Consider the following 24,440-nt stretch of genomic DNA (forward strand, 5'->3'; position numbering starts at 1 on the left):
ATAATTGGTTTATGACTATGACAAGAGTACATACCTTTCCACACATATGGATAATTTTTTCACTTTCAGTACATGCGATCAATGCTCCCTATCATCCTTGGGAGTTCAAATTGTTGACCAATAGAGAGCGATCAAGCAATCATTGCCATTTGGAGATCTCAAATATTCATTAGAAAAAACATAAATGACCACTTCCACAAATTTTTTCAAACTCTCAACTGTGGTACTTTCTCCATTACGAGTCCCTTTGGATGAAGTAAGGCTCGAATGTCTCTACCTGTAACAACCCAATACTAAGATTAGGCCATAAAATAAGTTTTATGTATTTTTCTTATAACTATAAATATTATTATTATTATTATTTTATCATATTTTACTAGAGTTTTAGTTTGAATTTAAATCTTAATTTTTTTTCCAATCTCCACCGAATCTCATCTCTTGATTTTATAATCTTAGCATCAAACTCATCTTAGACTCCAAACACTTTTGGCATTCTAGATAAAACTCCTAACTACTGAAAATTTCTTTTATGAATTTCAGTCATGCACGTCTCTAACTTATTTTATCCCTCTAGTAATAAACACAACGCAAATCGGCAGAGAATGAAAACTCACGCACACAGAGCAACCCGAAACGTCTCCAACCTATCACGCCGCAAACTGCCATCACCCGCTTTCTTCTGCGGCGACTCCACGCTGCCCAGAACACGTCGACGCCACCACCGGCCACCATGGAATACATCGGACCACCCTCAGCTGCCAAGGCATGCCGCAGCAGCCACGAAGCCTCTGCTTCTCTTGCACGGTAGCCACCATAGGACATCGGAGCACCAATCGTGGAGCCAGAAACTCCTGACCAGCTCAGCCCCAACGCACCCACTCCCTTTCGGTAAGCCCTCGACCACTTCCGGCTACCCAGAATCGACGACTCAGCCCTTTCTCGTTGAGCTCTCCCTATCACATAACCCCTCTCTCTCAAACTCTGTTTTCCTTTTTTGTTTTAGCCCGTGTATTTCGGTTTTAGTAGAAACCGTGGGTTTTGATGGGCCCTTGGGCCCTAGGCCCTAATGCGCGTGTGTTTGAGCTCATCTTGTTGGGCTCATGTAGAAAATAATATTATGTTTGGGCCAGGTTGTATTATTTTACAGAAACTATTCTAATTATTTTAAATGAACTTGTATTTTAATTTGTATTTGATTTTATTTTATTTCAACAACAGTTTACTAATTTTATTGGGCTTAACATTTTAAAAGTCGGTTTTCTTAAATAAATATATTAGTCAAAGACTATTTTTATAAGGATGTTTGCAAATATTTTGTTAATATTCCTTTGTCTATTTAGTAGAATTTAATAAAATTATTATGTTAAGAATTTAATGAAATTATGATGTTAAGAATATTTAATAGAATTTATTAGGTTTCTTATAAGATTTAATAATTATTTTAAGAAATAAAACTTAGTTTAAGAATTTAAGTTTTATGAATTATTTTAAAATAGTTGGAGTATTCTACTAAATTATAAATTAGTATTTTAAGTAAATTAGATACTAGGATTTATTAAATTGTTTAACACTATCTTTTAGATTGTGGATTTAATTAAGTAAGATATTAGTACTTATGTGTTTCCAAACAAATTTAGTAATAGTTATTATTTCATATAGGTCTCAAGTTACGAAGTGTTATTCAAGAAGAAACGCAGTGAGGTAAGTAATTTGATCACAAACTAGGATCATCACAGTTTAGTTTATAGATAATTATTATTTAAGTCAGTTCATTTCCAGCCAATTATTTATGCACCACTCATGTCATATGCAAACATGTCATCCAGCATAGCATACAATTTTGTCATTCCGCATCATGTTTAAATTCAGAAATTATGATTATGTATGTAATATGTCATGCATCTCATGTGTATGAGACACGTAAGTCATCTTAATTTCAAGTGAAAGATAAGATCAAATCAGTTAATAAGATGGTCATTCAGATGCATGGTACCAATCCAATTCAGTTTCAGGGTGGATGTGCAAGCCACAAACTCAGTCGTGGTCCACCATAGTATGTCAGAACACTATCAGCGGCTCCCCATGCGGCCGCGGGACGTGGGGCCGATGCACAACCTCGCACACAAGGTTAAGTGTGTTGGCCAATCAGATAAATTAGTTAAATAAAATAAATCAGTCGATCAGTCAGTTAATTCAGTTAAAATAGTCATGCATAACATAAGCATCAATATGAATAATCATGAATTTAAATTCTCAGCATGAAAGTTTTTATAAAAACCTTATATTTATTATGTTTACGTTGTGATGGATTTCTTGCTGAGTCTTCGACTCATATTTGTTTGTTTTCATGTTTTTAACCACCCAGGTAAGGATGATGAATACGAGCAGGCAGGCCAGGAATAGAATGAGCATTAAATTTTAGTTCAGACTTTCTAAAAAAAAACATGTTTTTATGACATGAATTTTGTTCAATTTATTTCATTTAAATTTTTGGAAGACATTTTAGTAGACCTTTTCTACAAAATAAATTTGATAATTTCATTTATGAAATTTGAGATCTCTTGCCGGATTTATTTTTATGAAAAGTAGGTGACACTCCTAACCTTTGGGAAGGGGTGCTACACTACCTCATGCTGAATACAAAAGAAAAAAAATAAAGCAATCCGTGTGAAATCTCCTTTAAAATATATTGGAGAGATATACTAGTGATTCTATAAAATAGCCATGAAAACGTCGTTCATGTCCTTGTATCTGATCATGTTTAATGTACTTACATTGCTGGCGAGTATCACCACGAGTAGATGTTAATCCTTCATCTTCGTTAAGAACTATCTCCAACTTATCTTTAGGTCTAAGTGAAGCAGCAATTTGTGAAAAAAAAAAAGGTTATAGAAAGAGCGAAGTAAAGAATGAAATTTTCTCTTAATCTCAAATGAAACTTAGGTTGATGTTGATATCAATAAAAGAGCAAGTGCTCTTAGTTATATTTTAAAATATTACCATTTGAAAATATGATCATGTAGAAACTTGAATTTTGAAAAAAACCTTATTCTTAAAAACATAATAAATCCTCTCTAGGGTAAAGGTTTCTCTCTTGTTGAGTGCAGGTTTTTCATAAACTCATCTTGCTTCAACGTTACTTTGATTGCTCTCGGTGCATACTTGTCATAGTATGGATCCGAGTCTTGATTCATTGTGTGCGCGCTTGTCGTTAACTGAACAAGAGGAAGAGGTTCTGAAGGTTGAGGAGCATTCGTTGGGGGATGTTCTTGTTAGGAGTGAAAGATGTTTATTATTCAAGTTGTTACTTCCAAACATTTCAACAAGGAAGTGTTGAAGTCTACCATGAAGAAGGTTTGGCGCCCTGTCCATGCTTTAACCATTCGTGATTTACAACCAACATTGTTTATTGCTGAGTTCGATGATATGAAAGATAAAGATCATGTTAAACGTGATGGCCCTTGGAGCTTTGATAAGCAACTTGTTTTAACAAGTGATGTGGACGGATTGAAACAAACTCACCAAATTCATCTTATGGATGCATTGTTTTGGGTCTATATACATGATCTACCAGTTATGGCACGGAATGCTATTATGGGAAATATAGTTGGGAAGGCTATAGGCAAGGTGGTGGCAATTGATTTAGAGCTTGATTAAATGTCTCGTGGTGAGTTTCTACGTATAAGGGTTTGCATGGATGTATCAGAGCCTATTTTACGTGGAAAGAAGATCTGTGTGGGATCATCTCAACCTATCTGGGTGAAGTTCACGTATGAACGTCTTTCTAATCTATGTTATCTCTATGGATTAATTGGGCCCAGCCATCGCGACTGTGAAGTTTAGGAGGAGTCCATGACTGCTTTGAAAGTGTCTGATTTTCCCTACGGTCCTTGGCTCCGTGCAGGGGGTGATAATGGCTCTACTCTGAGTCGCTTCCACTAACAGTTTGATCAGCGAAGTCCATCAGTGCATCCTGCGAAACAGGTCTCTGGTGAATCTACAAGTAACTGTTAGATGGAAGTTACAGGGGGTCATTCAAGTTATGAGTATGTTTCGGAGCAGTTACATGAGGGGTCCAATCCAAATCCTGTAGGGTCAAAGAAGAAGTTAAACTATGCGGCCAATCCTAATCAAGTAAGTTCCAAGCAACAGTTATTTTCAATTTATGATGATGAAAAAATGCGGGGTCTGGTCTCTATAGGATATTTGATGCTAATAAAGAGAATTTTGGATGATACATATTTGATGGGGGTCTCTAAGGATCTTGTTGCAAATAGTGGCTTGTTTCCAATTACTGAGGAAGCTGGTTTTGGTACTAAAGTTGGCAGAACTGACGAGGCTTTAGATGAATTCAAGTCTCAAGTCATTGTGTCACGTAAATGGAAAAGAACCAAGCATCCTTGTATGCTTGATAACATAAAGACTGGTTTGCAGATTGGTGCTAAAAGGGCTTCTGCTTCAAATCTTGGTGTAGAGGCTATTAGAGTTTCTAAAAGATTGAAAAATAAGGGGATTTTGGATGAGGAAATATTGGGTATTAATCATGTTGATTCGGTGGTGGCTGTTGTTCAGCCCCACCGAGCCCCATGAGGATCCTAAACTGGAATACCCGAGGGTTTGGGAACCCTTGTGGTATTCGAACTCTTGCTAATTAGGAGAGAAGATCTCGAAGTTTTGTTTCTTGATTCTTCAAGAAACAAAACTTAGAGCTGCTAAAATGGAACTATGTAAAGTGAAATTAAGTATGCAAATTGCTTAACTGTTGAAGTTTCAGGTCGTAGCGGTGGATTGGCTCTTTTATGGAAAAATGATATAAAGGTAGAAGTGATCTCAGCTACTCTTCTTCTCATATTGATGCTCGGGTTGATGAAGATGCAAACCAATGGTTCCTAACTGGTATTTATGGTTAACTAGAAGCCTCAAGAAGAATGGAAACTTGGAATCTTATAAGAGGATTACCTAGAGGACAATATGATCCTTGGCTTGTCTTTGGTGACTTTAATGAGATCCTAACTCAGGAAGAAAAGTGGGGAGGGAGGAATAGACCTGCTCAACAAATGTTGGATTTATGTTAGTTATTATTTGATTGCAACTTGAAGGATCTTGGGTTTAGTGGTCCAAGATACACATGGTGTAACAAGAGGGAAGATTCGGCACTGGTTTCTGAAAGATTGGACAGATTCTTGGGGAATCTAGCTTGGTGTAATATGTTTGAAAGGGCTGCTGCATTTCATGGGATTTCTAGTTCCTCAGACCATTTACCTTTGTGGATTGATATATGGGGTATCCAACCTAGAAGAAGAATGCCTAAGCCTTTTAGATTTGAGGCTATATGGTCGGGGGAAGATGGGTGTAAACAGATTGTGACTGACTCTTGGAACTTGCTTGGTAACCAGTCATCCTTAGAAGATGTTATGTCTAGTATCTCTGGTTGTGCTACTAAATTATGGTTATGGAATAAAGGCCAATTTGGTAGAGTGCAGTCTAATCTGTAGAAAGCGAGACAACAACTGAAGCTGGTGCAACAAAGAGACCCCCTTGAACTAAACTCTGAGGATGTTAATGCTGCATATGCTAAAGTTAATAAATGGCTGAGTAGGGAAGAAGTGATGTGGAAGCAAAGATCTCGAGCCTTGTGGTTAGCTGAAGGTGATCAAAACACTAGGTTCTTCCATGCTAAAGCATCCCAAAGACAAAAGAAGAACAAAATCTTAAAACTCATGGATGATGGAGGAAATTGGCATGAAGGAGAAGGCTGTGACAACCTCATCATTAACCACTTTACTTTTTTGTTTTCCTCTGCAGGTACACATAATATGTCTTATGTGCTGGATAACATAGATAGTAAAGTCACAGAGGAGATGAATGCAGATCTGATAAAACCATATTCTGGGGATGAAGTCAATAGAGCTCTGAAAGAAATGCACCCCTCGAAGGCACCAAGTCCTGATGGAATGCCCCATTTATTCTTTCAATAGTTCTGGCCTCAGATTAGTAATTCTTTATTTGCTGCTGTCCTCCATGCTTTAAATTCTGGTGATTTTCCACAAGTGGTCAACCATACTTTTATTACCATGGTCCCCAAGAAGAAGAATCATGTTAGAGTCAATGACTTTAGACCCATCAATTTGTGTAATGTAATATACAAACTGATATCTAAAGTTATTGCTAATAGGATTAAAAATGTCTTACCTACTGTTGTTTCAGAAACACAATCTGCCTTCTTACCTGGTAGATTAATCTCGAATAATGTCCTTGTTGCTCATGAGGTTCTTCATTTTTTAAAAAGTAAAAGGAAGGGTAAGAAAGGTTATATGTCTTTAAAGTTAGACACGAGTAGAGCTTATGATAGGGTAGAATGACCCTTTCTTGAAGCTGTGTTGCTAAAGCTTGGATTCCATGAGAAATTAACCAAACTTGTTATGAAATGTGTTCAAAGTGCCTCGTTTTCCGTTCTTATTGATGGAGCTCCTACTTGACATATTATTCATTCTAGAGGATTGAGACAAGGAGACCCCATCGCTCCTTATCTCTTCCTACTGTGTACTGAAGGTTTAATTGGTTTACTGAGGAGAGGAGCAGTTTCTAATTCCATCACAGGTATCAAAGTCTGTAGAGGAGCCCCAAGCTTGAATGATTTGTTGTTTGCAGATGACAGCTTCATTTTTTGTACTGTTAGTGTTGAAACTAATGGCAGATTGCTTGAGCTTTTAAAATGTTATGGGGATGCTTCTGGACAATTGATTAATCAAGACAAGACTGCCATGGTATTTAGTCAGAATACTGAGGCTACTAAGAAGAAAGCTATCATGGATCTATGTGGAAATTCTCAGATTCAGCATTATGACAAATACTTAGGTTTACCACCTTTAGTTGGTAAGTCTAAGTTGACAGCTTTTGCTGAGATTAGGCATAAAGTTTGGTTGAAATTACAAGGTTGGAAAAGAAATATTTTTTCTCAAGGGGGAAGGGAGGTCTTGCTCAGAGCAGTGGCTCTAGCTATTCCATGTCTTGTTTTAAACTCCCTCATAAGTTATGTGTTGATCTCGAAGGAATGATGGTAAGCTACTGGTGGGGACAGAAGAATGAAGAAAAAAAGATCTATTGGGTTAGCTGGCATAGTATGTGTAAGCCTAAAAGTGTAGGAGGTTTAGGCTTCATAAATTTGGAAACATTTAATATGGCTATGAAACAGAGTTGGAGGCTGCTGCAGTGCACAGACAGTTTGTTCTATAAGATTTATAGATCAAGATACTTCCCTACTTCTAATCTATTTGAGGCCACTCTTAGTAATTCACCCTCTTTTGCATGGAGAGGGATATAGGAGGCTAAGAAGTTGTTGATCAAATGAGGGAGATGGAGTGTGGGTAATGGCAGCAGTATACATATCCTCAATGACTATTGGATCCCTGGTTTTAGAGAACTGAGTAATGAAGTTTATGTTCTTTCTAACCAACAAAGTAGTGCATAGGCAGAATTGGATGACCAAGTCTCTTCTTTAATTGAGTGTAATACACATTGGTGGAATATACCTAAGATCAGAACTCTCTTCAATCCAAAAATAGCTGAGGCAGTGTTGAGGATTCATCCCAGCTTTACAAATGAACCTGATAAGTGGATTTGGGAACATGAAAGGAGTGGAGTTTTTTCTGTTCGAAGTGCATACAGATTTTTTAAGGGGTTAGCTACTATTGACACAGGGGAGACATCAGCTGAGGCCTCTAGTAAGAAGTTTTGGAAAGTTTTGTGGAAACTGAAAATTCCCCATAAAGTCAGAATGTTTGCATGGAGGGCATGTAAAGAGATTATTCCCACTAAATCAAATCTGGTCATGAAAAGGGTGATGATGGATGGTTCATATTGTTTCTATGTTAACTCAATGGAAGATATTGCTCATGCATTATTTTTCTATCCAGATATACATGCATATTGGGTAACCAAATCTGCTATCTTACAGAAAGTGGACTGCTTCAAATCTTTTTTGCATACTGCTATGGAAATCTTTTCTACAGAGTCTATTGATTGTTTCACAGATTTTATTCTTATGGCATGGGGCTTTTGGTATCGAAGGAATAAAATGATTTATGAAAGTGTGAGGCTACACCCACAACAAGTTATCAGCCATGCTCTCTCTTTGAAACGCTTTCAGTCCACATGTTCTCAGCAGAAAGTTATGGTTAAGAACTTGAATTATAGATGGACTCCTCCTCCACCAGGCTGGTTTAAACTAAATGTCGATGGGATTGGAGTTATTCTGCACAATGATTGAGGTGTGGTGATTATGGCGCTTAGCAAAGTTGAAGAGGAATTCTTAGAACCAAAAAATGTGGAGGTTATGGTTGTTTTGAGGGGACTCCAATTCTGTTTTCAGATTGGTCTTCCTAATCTTCTTATTGAGAGTGATTGTTTACACCTAGTAGATGAAATAAACAGTGTTGATTCACTTTACTTTTCTAGAAGAATTGTTATCACTGAAATTAGAAGATTCATGCTCAGATTTATGAACTATCAGATACAACATGAATCCCGTATGGCTAATGCATCAGCTCATCACCTAGTAAGGCATGCTTGGTCTATTACTGATGTGGAATTGTGGTGGCATGCAGCTCCCCACTTTATTGATAATATTGTTTACATAAATGCCATTTCTTGTAAACACTCGTAAGGCCTTTTGTGCCTATTTGCAATGAAGATCTCTTTTCTATCAAAAAAAAAAATAATATATTTGAAAATACTATCGTACCCAAGAAAAAAAATGTTAATTTTTGTTTAAATTATTTGTTAGAGATCAATAGTTCAAAATAGAAGGAAAAAAGACAAAAAAACGTGAGTAGTTAATATTGTAAAAAGAAATGAATCAAAATAATAAAAAATAATAATCGAAAATGATAATTGTAATAGGAAAAAAAGGATTTAAAAGTGAGGTTTTGGAAAGATGAGTAGTTAAAATAGGGAAAGATGGTTTTTGAGTAAAATTTGGCAAAATATTTGGTCATCCCAAAGTTAAGAATATTTGGCAAAATATTTTAGATGGCGGTGCATTATGAATATTTTGATCCATCCCTTTCTTTGTTTGGTAATTTCGAATGGAACTTCCAATGAAATTACATCAAGATTCATGTTTGTTTTTTCAATATTTATTATAATTCCGTGTGAATCTTTAATACTAATTAAATATTATAAGTGTTAATGTCAAAAATCGCAAAGTAAGTAGGAAAGAATTATTTCTAACCCATAATGGTAATTCGGGCTTCAATAAAGTGTTCTTTACGTTTAGCCGTGAAATAAATAGTAAATAATAAATAAAAATAAATAATTAGATATATAGAAATTTATATGGTTTGGCATAATATCTACATCTAAGGGTTTCTTGAGAGAGAAATCTACTATAATTAATGATTTTACAATCTCTCATAACCTCACATATCTCATAATACAATGAAAAAATTTAAGTTTTAGAAAGTTAAGACAATGTTCTTTAAAAGAAGATTCTTTAGAGTCATTGTACGTAATGACACACCATGTCTTTTTATTTGTCTATCTTAATACAATTGTTGTAAGTCGGTATAAATAATATATATGATATAATTTAATTTAAAAAAAATTTAAAATTATGAATCTTATAAATTAAATTTTATCATGTAAAAAATATAGATGGTGTGTTATTTATATCGGTTAGCAAATCAAATTATATCGTATCATATTATCTGCATCAAGTTATAAAAAGAAAGACTCTTGTTGTAAACTCGTGAATGAAATGGAGTCGGGCCAAAAACTTGTTGGTGCTGTTGAAACTGGAACGAAGTTTCTTTATATGATCACATTTTTGTTAGACTATTCTAAAAACATGGCGTATTAAAATTGTCCAATATTTATGACCTTTCAATTTGACTTGTACGGGGATACCTGATTTGACAATGACCCAAAGCTCACGTTCACATCCGCTAAGTGTACATTCTTCTGGTGGCTAAGAAACATGGACATCCCATTCAATAGTTCGAAGCCCTTTTGTCCATTTGTTTTGGGAGAGCCTTCCAGATGCCCCTGCAAAAAGGTTCCAGTAAGATCATTACGATTAATGTTCTCGCCAATCTCACATAAGTCAATCTTTTAGAAGTTTCTTCTCAATTTTCTTATATTTTCCTGTTAGGAAATATAAAATATGAAAAATAATCTAGTTATAAAAAAATTATATAAAAATAATTTTTTAAATTGATTTGATTTGATATAATTTAATATATTGTAAATTTTTTTTTATTATAAATTAGATCTAACAGATCTTGTGAATCTATATCAGTTTATGAAATTACTTTTATATAACCTTTTTGTGACTGTAAGATTTTTTTTCAGTTTGTGTTTTGTTATTATTTTTTTTTTTTGTTGTTAATTTTTAGAAAAGTTTATTAGGATCATTCCCACATATTTGGTGTGAATATATATGTATTTTTTCAAGTTCTTGTCATAATTTCACACGGGATTTTCAAATTGCCAATGGCTGCAATTGTGGAGAATCTTCTATAACAGTCCCTCTTCTTTTTCTCGTTCAAGTTGTCAATCCAAACCGGCTAATTATTGAACTCTCAACCCCAAGCGCCCCATCTTTCACGCCTTTCCCATGAATTCAACATGTGGAAAAGGAATAATCCAACGCTAAATGCCATCACCAGCAAAGCATTTATTATTGCCTTCTGGAAATTCCTCCGAGAAACAAAACATGGAACGACACGAGGGCAGTATCCTAGTCCAACCCTACGACCCTTCCAAGCCACTTTCGTGTCCCTGTCGTTTGCTACTCGGTCAAAAAAGCCGCCAACCGAGTAAAAAGACCTCCTTCGCGTCCTCCGCGCGTTCCTTCCAACCCACTCGTACTATCCCCTTCCCCTTCTCGGAAGCTGCACATGTTGCTCAAAAAGCACCTAAACCGCACGCCCACCTATAAAGACCGCACAATTCCCTCCCATCCCCTCCCATCTCCTCAACCCTTTTCCTCACACAGCTCGTAGTTTGAATCCAAATTCATCTTTTTCATTCCTTCTTCTTCTGCAGTTTCATACCGATAACTTGAAGATGAATTCCATGAGATCTTACGCTTTCTCAGTCATTGGCTTTATGTTCTCTGCGCTTTTGCTGCTATCACAAGCTCAGACCTTGGCTCCTTCTCCGGCACCCGAGGGTCCATTCAGCGATGGTAAATAATCCTATGAATCTTTGTTTGTTTTCCTAGTATTCCATTTTTGGGTAAACCAATCTGAGTTTAATTAATAATTATTGGTACTTATTTCTTGCTGTTCTTGTTTGTTAATTCAGGCTCGGCGATAGATCAAGGGATTGCCTACGTTCTTCTACTTGTGGCCCTTGCAGTCACATACCTAGTCCATTGATTTCCCTTATCTCTTGGTGCTTCAACTTGCTGATCTATTTCATATAAATTCTTTATGTATTTTCTCCTCTGATTAATAAGGAGAACTTGCAGCAATTTTTATTGGCCTTTTTGGTTTCTAATATAAGGAGATCGATTGCAATAAAGTGTTTGATCATTTTCACATATTTAACAGCCAGATCATAGGTTTCATTTGTGCTAATACTTCAGTTGATCTAAATTCGGAGATAGAGAGTATTCGAAGAATGAACGTCTGTGGAAATTGTACAGCAAAGTGAATGCTGAAAATGTGATGCTTTTATGTCGTTACCATCCATTGATCGCAAACAAACTTTCAGCCATTACAAATTTACTATAGATTAGGAACACATTCAATTTGATTGGAATCAAAATGCATTTTCCATTAACCAAACGAACTTTCAGTTTCAGCCATTAAAATGGATTGGAAACATTCAGATGTCTCCTCAACATTAGTAACATCTTCCTCAAGACAATGCATTCTTAGCTAATACATGAGCCACCATTTTTGCTTCCCTGCGCCCATGAGTTTTACAGCCCAACTCTGCAAATATACACAAAAGAATGGCCTACGTTTCTTCTATCAGTCGACCATAGCTACTGAGATTCACTTTCCTCAAGTGAATGACAATCCGTTGTAAGTCCCAGTTCCTTGCAGAAAATTGCAGCAGTTAAGAGTTGCCTTAGCTTCTGCTACCACTGGGATTAATACAATAAATTTGTGACGATCTCAGCGTGGCAATCCCGTTTCCTGGCCTTTCACAGTCCCTTACCACAATCCCTATACCGATTTGCTTCCTTCAGTTTTGTTCCCATTTCTACGTATTCTTTAAGTCTTGATATATTTGACGCCCCTGCCCATCCTTCACTGCATTCTGAGATTCTTGTAATGCCTCTTCAGCCTTACTGACCAGAGCATCCGATTCCATTAAACGGCCTCCATCAATGACCAAGTTTCTTCTCGACCATGTCCTCCACGATCAAGTAAAGAATACAACTTTAACCAGAGCCCAAAAATCATCAACCTTACTGCTATGTTTTTGCTTACAGCAACAAGCACTCCATAAATTCTATTAACATTGTGTTTCATATGCTTTTGGACCAGGTTCCAGCAATTTAGGTCTTCAAAGTTAGGCATGGGAAATGAAAAAGACAGAAATTGGGAGAGGACGGTCTTAGGGCCAGAGTATCTAATACCAAAATCAGTAGAGTATTTTTAGAAATTTGTAAATAATGAGAGAGTCTAGAGCCCAGAGAAAGAGAGAGAGAGAGAGAGAGAGAGAGAGAGCAAAGAGCGTAGAGACATTTTTCGTACCTGAAAATTATTATTTATACCGAGAGTCTGGGGGGAAAGATTGTGCCTACCCCCGTGGGACCTACGTTCTCACTATTGTTCCCTTTGTCAAGATCCTTTAATGTGGCATGCTTCTGCGATGACGTCATTAATGTAGCGTATTATTCGATAGTGATGCCATTAATGCGGCATGGTTCCCCGATTTTTCTTATTCTGCAAGCGTTGTTAGTTGTCCGTCAATGTTCCTTTATTAGAAGATAAAAGGTTATTCGTCTTCCTCGTTCTACCATGTACGAGTCCCAATGAGTGAGATGTGGCCGAGTGGCGTCAGTCTTGTTCGTCCCATCAGCCATCATTACTTACTTTCGCTTGCAGGCGAGTTGCTTCGTCGGCAAGTTTGGGCCATGGGGCCGGGTATCAGGGCAAAACCCATTACTCTCGATCGAGCGCCTAGTGGGCTTATGAGTGAGGGGGAAATCCCTTTACAGTTACTCCGTCAATTCCTATCGGATTCTTCCTTTCCTTCCTTGATTAATCAATTTTTGTAACTACGACTATGCGACCTTTTCTTACCCGAGACAAGGAATTATGGGTTTCTCGGTGTTCATGTGTCGCACTTTGCTTTCTAGCCATATCTAAGTGGCCTCTTCGTCTATGTGGCTATGCGGCCTTATGTGGTAACTTGCCGCTTCACATTATAATTCGTTCATTGTAAGCTTACGGCTCCATGTTGTAACTTGTCGTTTCATGTTGTAACTTATCCATTGTAAGCCTACAGCTTCATGTTGTAATTGTTGCTTCACATTATAACTTGTCTATTATAAGCTTGCGGCATTATGTTGTCAATAACGTTATCTTTTTTACTTTATGTTTATCTTCTGTAGTTATTCACTTTCAGGGTCTCCCCTTTCTTTTTTCTCTCTTTTTTTTTTTTACTGCCGTCCTGGAGGTTTTGATGCAGGGAATTATGGGTCCACGTTGGGCGAGGGGATTGCTTTCATTTAGAGCTGTACGGTTCACCCCGTAGTGCCAAACCCATCCCTAACGACCCCACTGACCGACGGCTCCTAGCTTATACTGTCCTCATTTGTCTTTCTTAGTCAGTTATCCTCTCAGTGCCTTTAGCGATATCGTTGACTAGGCCGACGTCTCTCCACTTTTTCTTTGAGCCAATTTCCTTCTTTTTTACCGTCAATCTTTCGGATGCGCTTTACCTTGCCTAGTCATTTAGTTCTTCCTTTTTGTGTTGATGTGCTTTATGTCGACCATCGTCCACTGCCATCGGCTCGAAGGGGATGGAAATCCCCCTTAAGAGTTAAGTTACGTTAAGGAGACTCTGATTGCCTCCTCGGGGGGAGAGGCCAGGAAGCATTTTGCTAATCTGCCACTATGTCCTTCCGAGTAGCTCCGTGGTCATGGAGTCGAATTAAATGATCTAAGCTGCTCTTTGCTGCAATGGGGGCCGGGGTAAGTATGACCGGAAGGCCAGACCCCCTCTCAATCGTTGGAGAGACAAGGTGGCCTCTGGTTCGACTAGTCCCTTTTGTCCCCGCAGGAGGTAGGTTGTTCCAGACAGTTTTGGACTGGACCCGCTCCCGCCCATTGACATTGCATATTTAATTCCTGAAAAAATAAACAGGTTATCATACATTTATCATTAGCTTGGTAAGAGTTAGATTTTGCAAACCTGGGCCCTTTGGCCTATGACGCAACATGCTTGCCACCTTTTATCATGTTGTTGATGTTCGCATTTCTTGGTGTAGCATTCGGGCAGTCGAAGGAGCAAGCTCGCACTTTGTCGGGGAGAGGTCGGAATGCCTCAAGCCAAACTATCTATTTGCCCTCCGATGAGGTAATTCGAACAGGGATATAGCTGGTCCACTCCTTTGCTATGATGGGGGTTGCGGTAAGTTTTCGGGCAGCCTCGGCGCTAAACACGCTCTCCGTCACTAGAGGAACAAGGTGGCCTTTGGCTCAACTTGTCCCTTTGTTCCCTGCAGGAGGTAGGTTGTTCGGGTAGTCTATAACTGGACTCACTCTCGCCCATTGACACTGCAGGGAAGGAAAAGTTTGGGTCAGGCTGGCGCTGATCCCACACTTTGTTATAGCAGAGTTCGGGGTATGTTATTCGGGTAGCCTTGAGGCTGGTCCCGCTCTCTGCCATGGGGAGACAAGGCGACCTCTGGCTTAATCTGTCCCCTTTGTCCCTGGGAAGGTAGATTGTTCGGGCTGTCTGTAACTGGACCTGCTCTCGCCTGTTGATGTTTACGAGGAATGTAAGTCTTCATCTTCAAGTAGTTGAGGACTACTTGCACTCCATCAGGGAGAGATCGAAATGCCTCATGTCAAACTGCTCATTTGCCCCTCGAAGAGGTAATTCGGACAGCGATGTGGTTGGTCTGCTCCTTCGCTATTCAAAATAAGTTTTCGGTAGCCTCAGGGTTGGACCCGCTCTCTGTCGCAAGAGGGACAAGGTGGCCTCTGGCTCAACCCATCCCTTTGTTCCCTGCGGGAGGTAGGTGGTTCGAGCAGTATACTAATGGACCCGCTCCCGCCTGTTGACACTGCAGGGAAGGGTAAGTTTTTGGTCAAGCTGATGCTGAACCCACTCTTTATCGTAGTGGAGGAAGGGGTAAGTTATTCGAATAATCATGGGGCTGGTTCCGCTCTCGGTCGCGGGGAGACAAGACAGCCTCTAGCTCGACCCATCTCCTTGGTTCTTGAGGAGGTAAGTTGTTCAGACAATCTACTACTAGACCCGTTCCCACATGTTGATGCTTATGAGAAAGGTAAGTCTTTGCCTTCAGATAGTTGAGGATTGACCTGCATGAGAGATAAGGCAACCTTTTGGCCTACATTTCATTCTAGTATCCTGCGAGGGAGGTAATTCAGACAATGATGTGGCCGGTCCGCTCCTTCACAATGGTGAGGGTCGGTGTAAGTTTTTTGGGCCATCGGGGGGGCTAGTCCCACTCTTCCAGATGAGGAAGTTGAGCCTCCTACTCACCTATCATCTTTCGTGGAGACGTAATTTGTTCTGGCAGTTTGGGACTGAAGTTGTTCCCTCTCGTTGACATCATAGGAAAGGGTAAGTTTGGGTCAAGATGGCATTGATTCCACACTTCATTGTGATAGAGGTCAGGGTAAGTTTTTCAGGTAGCCTCAGGGCTGGACTCACTCTCCATCGCGGGAGGGACAAGGCGGCCTTTGGCTCAACCCTCCCTTTTGGCCTTACGACAAGTATGTTGTTCAAGCAATCTGTAACTGGACCTATTCCCTCCTATTGATGCCCACGAGGAATGTAAGTTTTTATCTTCGAGTGGCCGAGGGCCAACCCGCACTCCTCTGCATGAGGGACAGAGTAACCTCTGGCGTGACTTGTCCTTTTGGTGTCCCACGATGAGGTAAATAGTTGATGAAAATTTTGTTGATGAAGATTACATTGACGGAGATTTTGTTGATGAAAATTACATTGATAGAGATTCTGTTATGTTCCTGAAACTCGACATTAAAACACAACACCTCTTCCATTAGGATTTGTAGTGTATACATGAAAACATAAATTTACAATAATAAAGCTAACTTTAGCAATAAAATTTATGTAGGTGTTCAACATTCCAAAAGTGCAGCAACTCCTTTCCTTGGGAGTCTCGGAGTCTTTAGGAGCCTAGGTGATTGGTGGTGGTGACCACGTAAGGGCCTTACCATTGGAGGCCCAACTTTCCCTCATCTCGCATTGTTGTTCCTGTTTCTTTAAGTATGAGGTCTCCGACTTTGAATGCTCTCAGATGCACTTGTTTGTTGAAATATCACTCGGCCCTCCTTTTGTTGGCAACAGTTCTTACTTTTGGCTCCATTATGACTTCTTCCATGGCTCCGTTGAGGCCTGAAGAGTGATTTTGACGTTAATGAAATTGTCAACCTAGTCCATAAACTCTTGCAGCATTACATGAGTCATTCTCCCCAAGTTGGCCACGAACTGGGATCATGGCCAGACCCCTCCTAGAAGTGCCGCTAGGGTTATCTTTTCGTCTTGGTCATCGATGGTCATGCTCTCCTTATTAAACCGAGACAGGTACACCTTTAGACTTTCCTCCTTTCCTTGCTTAATGGTGAAGAGGTACATTGCTTGGCATCCCCTTCTTTGACTTGACATGAACTAGGTAAAAAATAGTCGAGCCAACATGCCAAAACTACCTATGGAACTGGGCACCAGAGATTCGAACCATACTCATGTTGGCCCTTTTAAGGTCAGTAGGAATGTCGTGCATGCCACCCCTCCCAAGAAGCAATGCAACGCCATGTGAACTCTAAAAGTTTCTAGGTGTTCAATGGGATCTCTCCCACATCGTACATCTCCATGGTAGGGACCCTGAACTTTGGTAGCAAGCGCATAGCCATCACTTCTTCAGTGTAAGGTAGACAAGTGCTTGTGAGCAGTTGGTCTACTGACGATGATGTGCCAACTTTCTTTGCAATCTCTTTGTATTTCCATTTGAAACTGCAGAGCTCATCTTGCATGTTCTTCCTCTCCTCCTTCATGTTTGCTCTAGCTCCCATGTTTCAGGACTTTATATGCTAACTATTATTGGGCTCCGCCTCTTCATTTTGTCCTTGTTGAGGTTTCTTGAGCTCCTCATTCTCCTTACGATGTTTTTGTACTTCGTCGGTCAACTTTGTTACCCAGTCCTCCATAGCTTTTAGTCTCGCCTTCATGAAAACTTCCTCTGTGACCCTCCTAAGTTGTTTGGAACGGTTATCGTAAGCATATGAAATACACGCAAGATCTACAAGGATCCCACAAACGATGCCACTGTTAATGTCGTGTTTCATACGCCTTTGGGCCAGGTTCCAGCAACTCTGGTCTTCAAAGTTGGGCTTACGAAAATGAAGAAGAAAGAAACTGGAAGAGGGCGGCCTTGGGACAGATGAGTCTCCAATGCCAAATTCAGTAGAGTATTTTTGGAAGTTTGTAAATAATGAAAGAGTCTAAAGCCCAGAGAGAGACCAGAGAGTGTAAAGACGTTTTTCGTACTTGAAAATTATTATTTATACCTGGAATATGAGGGAGAAGATCATGCCTACCCTCATGGGACTTACGTCTTCACTACTGTTCCCATTGTTAGGGTCTTTTAATGTGGCGTGCCTCTACGACTGCGTCATTAATATGGCGTGTTGCTCGAGTAGTGGTGACATTAATGCGACGTAGTTCCCTGATTTGCCTTATTTTACAGGCCATGATGGCCTTCCATCGATGTTCCATTGTTAGAAAATCAAAAGTTTTCCGTCTTTCCCATTCTGCTTTGTACGAGTCCCAAGGAGCAGGATGTGGTCAAGTGGCATCAATCTTGTTCGTCCCATTAGCTATCATTACTTACTTTCCCTTACCGATGAATTGCTTCGTGGGCAAGTTTGGACCCTGGAACTGGGTATCGGGGTGAAACCTATTACTCTCGATCGAGTGCCTAGTGGGCTTATGAGTGAGAGAGAAATCCCCTCACACATCCCCTGCTGCTACACAATCCCATAGAACATGCCCCTATTGTCGCGGCTTCTTAAATTGCGGTATGTTGGGTCACATAAGGTAGGTTTAAATTCTGAAAAAAAAATAGAGAGAGAGAGAGAAGATAGAGAGAGAGAGAGTTCAACTGTGAAAAGAGATAAACATGGGTTGAAATACAAGGAGTTAAGTCCTAGTTTGTATGGTGAGTTGATATGGTTTGTGAATAGTAGCAAGATATTTGGGTTAAGATGAAATGAGTTAGAAATAGTTTGAGTTAAAATGTTTTATGCGATTTTGGAAATTGAGTGAGAAAAAGTTGAAGAAAAATATTATAAAATTAAAATATTGTTAGAATATTATTTTTTAATATTATTTTTATTTTGGCATTTGAAAATGTTGAATTATTTTTTGTATTTTGTTTATAAGTTTGAGAAAATTATAATAATTAGGTAATGATTAGATGAAAAAATTAAAAATCTGAAATTAAAAAGCGTTTATATTTGTGGTGTTTGGGCATTGAGATGATATGTAATCATCTCTTTATCCAAATTAGGCCTAAATGGATTATGACAATCCGAAAAAAAGAAAAAAAAAATATCTCTTATATTTAGAAACTAATGTGTCCCACATACTCTAATATAATTATTTAATAAAAATTTATTTGTGATATTATTAATAAAATGATTAGGGGTGTGCAAAACCTCCGCCAGCTCCAACTCTAGCCGACATTCGCTCCGACTCTGACAAAGTAAAAAAAAAAATTAGAATTTGGAGTCAGAGTCGAAATAACTCCAGAAAAAAATTTCAATATTAGAGTCGGAATCGGAGTCGGGGTCGGAGCCAACGCTGGCTCCGAGCTCCAAACTCTAACTCCAATATATAAAGTAAATATATTAAAAATTGTAATATAAGTGTAAGCCATTTGAGTGGCCTAACAGTTGACAAAGTGTTTTGCAAATACTTAGTCCCATGTTTGAGCCCTTAAACAGACTGATTTCATTAAATTTTTTATTTTTATAAAACAACGTCGTTTTCTACCCCTTACATATATTCATATTTTTCCCTTCATTCAACGAAAACCAATTTCAAAACCCTAACCTCCATGGCTGGCCTCTCTCTCCACTTCAACTGCAACTTTCCTCTCTCTCCACTTCCTTTGCCACTCACTTCTCCATGGCTCCGTATCACAGTCTCAAGTTCTCAACCCCCAACCAGACTCCCCCTCTATGTAAAACCCTTTTTTCTTTGCCCCCAATATTAAAGCGTTTGTCTCTGCTGCCATGGCTACTCTTTTTGACCATTCCCTCGAGGACGAAGCATCACAATCTCTTATCTTGTGCTCTGTAGCACCAAAGTAAGCACCACAATTTTCGATCTCGTGCTCTGTTATTATGATTTTTTTCCCTATTTTTTTTTTTTTTTTTAAGATTGTGGGTTTGGTTGCTGATTAGTAAACATTTGGTGGGTTTGGTTGCTTTGTTTGGGATTTTGGATGAATATTTGGTGGATTTTCTTTCTCTGAGCTTCCTCTCTCTCGCTCTCTCTCTCTCTCTTCCTTTGTGGCTCCGACGTTTTGACTCCCACTCCGATTTCGGCAACTCCAGTCTGAGTCAGAATCTACTTCAATTTGGAGTCAGAGTTGGAACTCAACTTGGCCTCCAACTAATATCAGAGTCGGAGGTCGAAGTTAGGCATTTTGACTCCATTAGAGTCGGAGCCCAGCCCTAAAAATGATGTATACTTGATCATACATTAAGTATTGCATCCCTTGATAAAAGGGTGCCTACACTATTATATATGAGTAATGCTAGATACAGTCATGAGTTATACAAATGTAACACATTTTTTTGAAAAAAAAAATGGGATCTACTATTAAAAAATTAATTTTTTTTAATGTAGATATCATATTTACTTACCTTTTTTAAAATGAGTACAGGGCACTTGCGTACTCTATGACAAATTCTCATTATAAATAGATTGAAGAATCCCTAGCCCATCTCATTATAAATAGATGGAAGAATCCCTAGCCGCCCACCATATGTGCCAATATGAATCAAAATCTAAACAGAACTTATATACTCCATCCATAAAAGCTAATAGAGGTGGATGGATTAAAAGATTCATTTTAGAATCCGGGTGAGCTCTCTCTACTAGTATGATTTGTAGTTATTTGGATAAACGTGGTATTTTTGAGCGACACAATATATATAATTCTTATAGGTTTATTCAAGAGCAGAGTAATAAGATTCACTAGAGAAGCTGGAAGAAATTGAGGGATTCAAAGAGGGATGGGGGTTTGGGGTTTAGAGATATTGAAGTTTTCAATTTGGCAAAGTTAGCAAAACAATGTTGGAGGATGCTTAATTCCCCTTCTCTTTTGGTGGCAATAATTATGAAGGAAAAATATTTTTGAATGGAAAGTATTACTGAAGCAAAATTTAGGGTTTGGTCCTTTCTTCATTAGGAGGAGTTTGTGGTGAGCCATTGACCTTCTTAAAGAAGGTATTTTCTAGAGAGTGGGAGATGGCAAAACCATAAAAATATGGCAGGATAGGTGGCTTCCTGTTCCTAACTCTTTCAAAGTTCAATCCCCTTGTATAAATCTGCCTCTAAATGCTTGTGTAGATAAACTCATTGATGTTGGTTTTGTCTCCTAGAATAGAAAACTAATTTATGATTCTTTTGAAGCTGAGAAAATTTGTAGTATGCCATTGAGTAGATGGCGGGTGAAGGATAAAAAGGTTTGGGGCCCCAGCTAAGAATGGTAGATTTTCTGTAAAAGCAGCATACTACCTGGGAAAAGAGAAAGTGAAGCAAATGGGAGGTGAGTCATCTAAGAGCGATAAGCCGGCTGATGTATGGAGACAGATTTGGGATTTTAGGATTCAAGGGGTGGTGAAGCATTTTCTATGGAGAGTTGTTCATGAACTTCTTCCTACTAAAGAAATCTATACAAAAAGCATGTGTCTAACTCAAGATTGTGTCCCATTTGTGAAAGAGAGGATGAGACAGTCATCCATGTACTATGGAATTGCCTAGCTACTGCGGATGTGTGGGCAGAAGATGGTAGCCCAGTGAAGAAATAGAGCAGTGATATGAGGGATTTTACTGACCTGTGGCAAACCGTACAACAAAGACTGGAAATGGAGGAGGTGGAATTGGTTGCATACCTTATGAGGAAACTTAGGCTGAGGAGAAACTCTCTGATTTTTTAGAATAAATTTGATTCTCCAAGGAAAGTATTCAGAGCTGCTATCCAAATGAGAGGTGTTGCGGTAATTGAAAAACAGAAAAAAGTTGGGATATGAGTTTTTGCAAGGGTTGAGCAGGGGGAAGTTTTGGCATGCTTGTGTTCTGTAGTGGAGAACCTGGAAGGGGCATGCATGGCTGAAGTGTGGGCTCTCAGAGCTGTTGTGTTTTGTCTGGAATTGAGTTTGGAAAGGGTAGTGCTGGAGGGAGATTCATAGGTTGCAGTGAAGGCTTTGTCCAGTGAAGATGATGTGTTGACAGATTATGGTGTGTTGATAGAGGATACAACAAGAATACTTCTAGATATGAGAAACTGGAGTGTAAATTTTATTTTTAGAGAGGCTAATAATGTTGTCCATTTACTTACAAAGTTAGCTTTATCTTTTACAAAAGAAAGGGTCTGGATTGAAGATGGCCCGATACAGATTTCTAATACTATACTTAGTGAGAAGTATTGTATTGATTAATATTCAATGAAGATATACTTATTTGATTCAAAAAAAAAAAAAAATTCTCATATCATCTGAACTCATCATTACAAATTTTTCAAATTCTCACATAAAATATAATAAACAATTTAACTTTTTAAAATTTCAATTCAATTTTTTCAAATCTAAAACAATAATAATATTAAAAAATAATATTTTAAAATTTTATCTAAAATTAAAAATTCTCATCTCACCGTCCAAACCTAAAAATTCAATTCATTTAAAAATTCCAAAGGTATTTTGACCAAAGTTTTAAATTTCGTACCGTACCGGCCGGTACGGCCGAAATTTTTCGTTTCGGCCGTCCGGCCGTTACAGGTACTATACTTGTTTCGTACCGGCCAAAATACCGGCCATACCGGCCGGTACTGGTCATATCGGCCTCAATTTCGGCCTGTACCGGCCTATATTTCGGCCGGTAGCGGCCGATATTTCGGCCTGTGTTTTTTTTTTTTTTTTTTTTTCGTTTTTTCATTTTTTCAAACTACAAATTTATTTTTTAACCCTCAATTCAGACTAGACTATTTATAATTTATATATATATGTATTTGTATATAATTTATTTATATATAGACTATTATTTTAAAATATAATTTTTATATATATTTATATATATAATTTATTTATAGATCGACTATCCCGAAACGTTATCCCGAAATGCTATCCCGAAACGGTACCGGTACCGAAATATTTCGTTCCAGTACCTTGACCGGTACGCTATCCGGTACGGTATTCAAAACATTGATTTTGACAATTCAACTTGGGCCTCAATGAGTTTGTGATTTGTATATATAGAATAAATAAGGTCTAAAGTTTTTTTCTCATCTAGTGTGTACATGTGTGTGTGGGGGAGTATGTGTGAAATCATCACTTATCTTAAAAAATTAAGCTGATGACTAGACCCAACACGTTGAATATTTAATTAAATGGGATAGAGTGTAAAGTCAGGGTTCGAACTAAAGATCTCTACTTTGATGCTATGTGAAATCACCATTTATCTTAAAAATTTAAATTAATGAGAAGAGGTAGACTTTCTTTTATATCTTAACAATACATACACACACATGATACATATACACGAATTTGTATGTGTGCGACATGATCTAACCGTAGATCTCTTTTACAAAACTAGATAAAACATGTACCATTACAATATGGTTGTATAAAAAGGAGCATAGACGCATAGAAAAGGGATATTTTTTGCCTTCTTTCCACCTTGTAACAAAAATGAAGAATTTTAAGAGCTTTGTAGTAAGTATATTTTTTTTGAAGAATAGTGCTATTCTGGAACAGGGGTGTAGAGCATATTTAGTAAGGTATTTATATGATATAATTTAATTTAAAAAATAAATTTAAAATTTAAATCTTATAAATTAAATATTATCAAATAATGTAAATGATGTGCTCTACATAGCGATTTGAAAATATAATAACTCATACTTTCATAGTGGATTGAATCGTTCTTGTGAGCATGGTATCCCTCATTTTCTTTATTATATTTTATTTACAATTTTTTCATGTCATCTATTTTTATTAAAAGTATAATATAAATAATTATATCTATTTCTTTCTACTCATTTAAACTTTTGAGAGAAGTAGTTATTCTACAATCTTCGGCTCTATATCATAAGAATAACAGTTAACCATTGAGTTAGAAAATTGCTTTAACAATATATATATATATATATATATGTATGTATGTATGTATATATGTATGTATGTCTATGTGTATATTATAGTGTTTTCTCAGCATTTAAATAGAACAAAGATAACTGAGATTTCACGAACATCATGTTAAAAAAGTGACAATATAAACGAAATTACTTAGTCAGTAGCGATTTAAATCTCCATAATCTATTTGGTAAAATTGGTAAACATATAGGTACTTATCAAACAAACAAAAAATGTAAACATATAGGTTCTTTTCTTTTGAAAAAAGAAAACGCATCCAAAGCCTGGCGAACCCATTCATGTATTAAACAATATATTTAAAAACGATACAAGGATGGGTTCCATAAAGATATTGTTTTTAAATATTATTTTAATTTTTATGCTATTTTATCATTCAAATTCAATCAACACATAAAATTGAGAGAAATAATATTTGCAGTCATGACATGTGTAAACGTCGTGTAATTATTTTTTAAAAAGTAAATAAATATGAGACCCACGTAATAAAACACTAATTTTTTTCAAATGAATTACGTGTCGATTATACACTCCACAATAATATCTAGCATTATTAGATAAATATTATATTAAAAATAAACGGTAGTACATATAACGAGGATGTGAACCCCAGCAAATATATCAAATAAGATAATACAAACAAAAGATGAAAATTAAAGTGGGAAATAGCTAAAAAAAAAAAAAACTGGTCTCATGTTTTTTAGCACGTATCTAAGAAATTTCTACTGCAAATCAATGAAGGATTGCTGTGGATTATACTTTGTAAAATCTCAGTGGAGGCAGCTGCTGTAGAATTTGAAACTCGTGTTGTTAGGAATG

General features: G+C 37.6%; 2 long non-coding RNA genes across 3 annotated transcripts; both read left to right on the forward strand.

The window, feature by feature from the left end:
- Positions 1-1,119: 1,119 nt before the first annotated feature.
- On the forward strand, positions 1,120-22,943 carry LOC121251242. Its single transcript, XR_005937935.1, has 4 exons — positions 1,120-1,130; positions 19,411-19,423; positions 21,086-21,090; positions 22,833-22,943. It is a non-coding gene; the product is annotated as an uncharacterized LOC121251242 (long non-coding RNA).
- On the forward strand, positions 10,758-12,297 carry LOC121251241. Of its 2 annotated transcripts, XR_005937934.1 has the most exons (3): positions 10,952-11,188; positions 11,308-11,494; positions 12,279-12,297. It is a non-coding gene; the product is annotated as an uncharacterized LOC121251241 (long non-coding RNA). The 2 variants fall into 2 exon arrangements; XR_005937933.1 differs by lacking the exon at positions 12,279-12,297 and having other exon boundaries at positions 10,758-11,188; positions 11,308-11,545.
- Positions 22,944-24,440: the final 1,497 nt, after the last annotated feature.

Source organism: Juglans microcarpa x Juglans regia, chromosome 2D, assembly GCF_004785595.1.
Source record: "Juglans microcarpa x Juglans regia isolate MS1-56 chromosome 2D, Jm3101_v1.0, whole genome shotgun sequence".
Taxonomy (NCBI): Eukaryota; Viridiplantae; Streptophyta; class Magnoliopsida; order Fagales; family Juglandaceae; genus Juglans; species Juglans microcarpa x Juglans regia.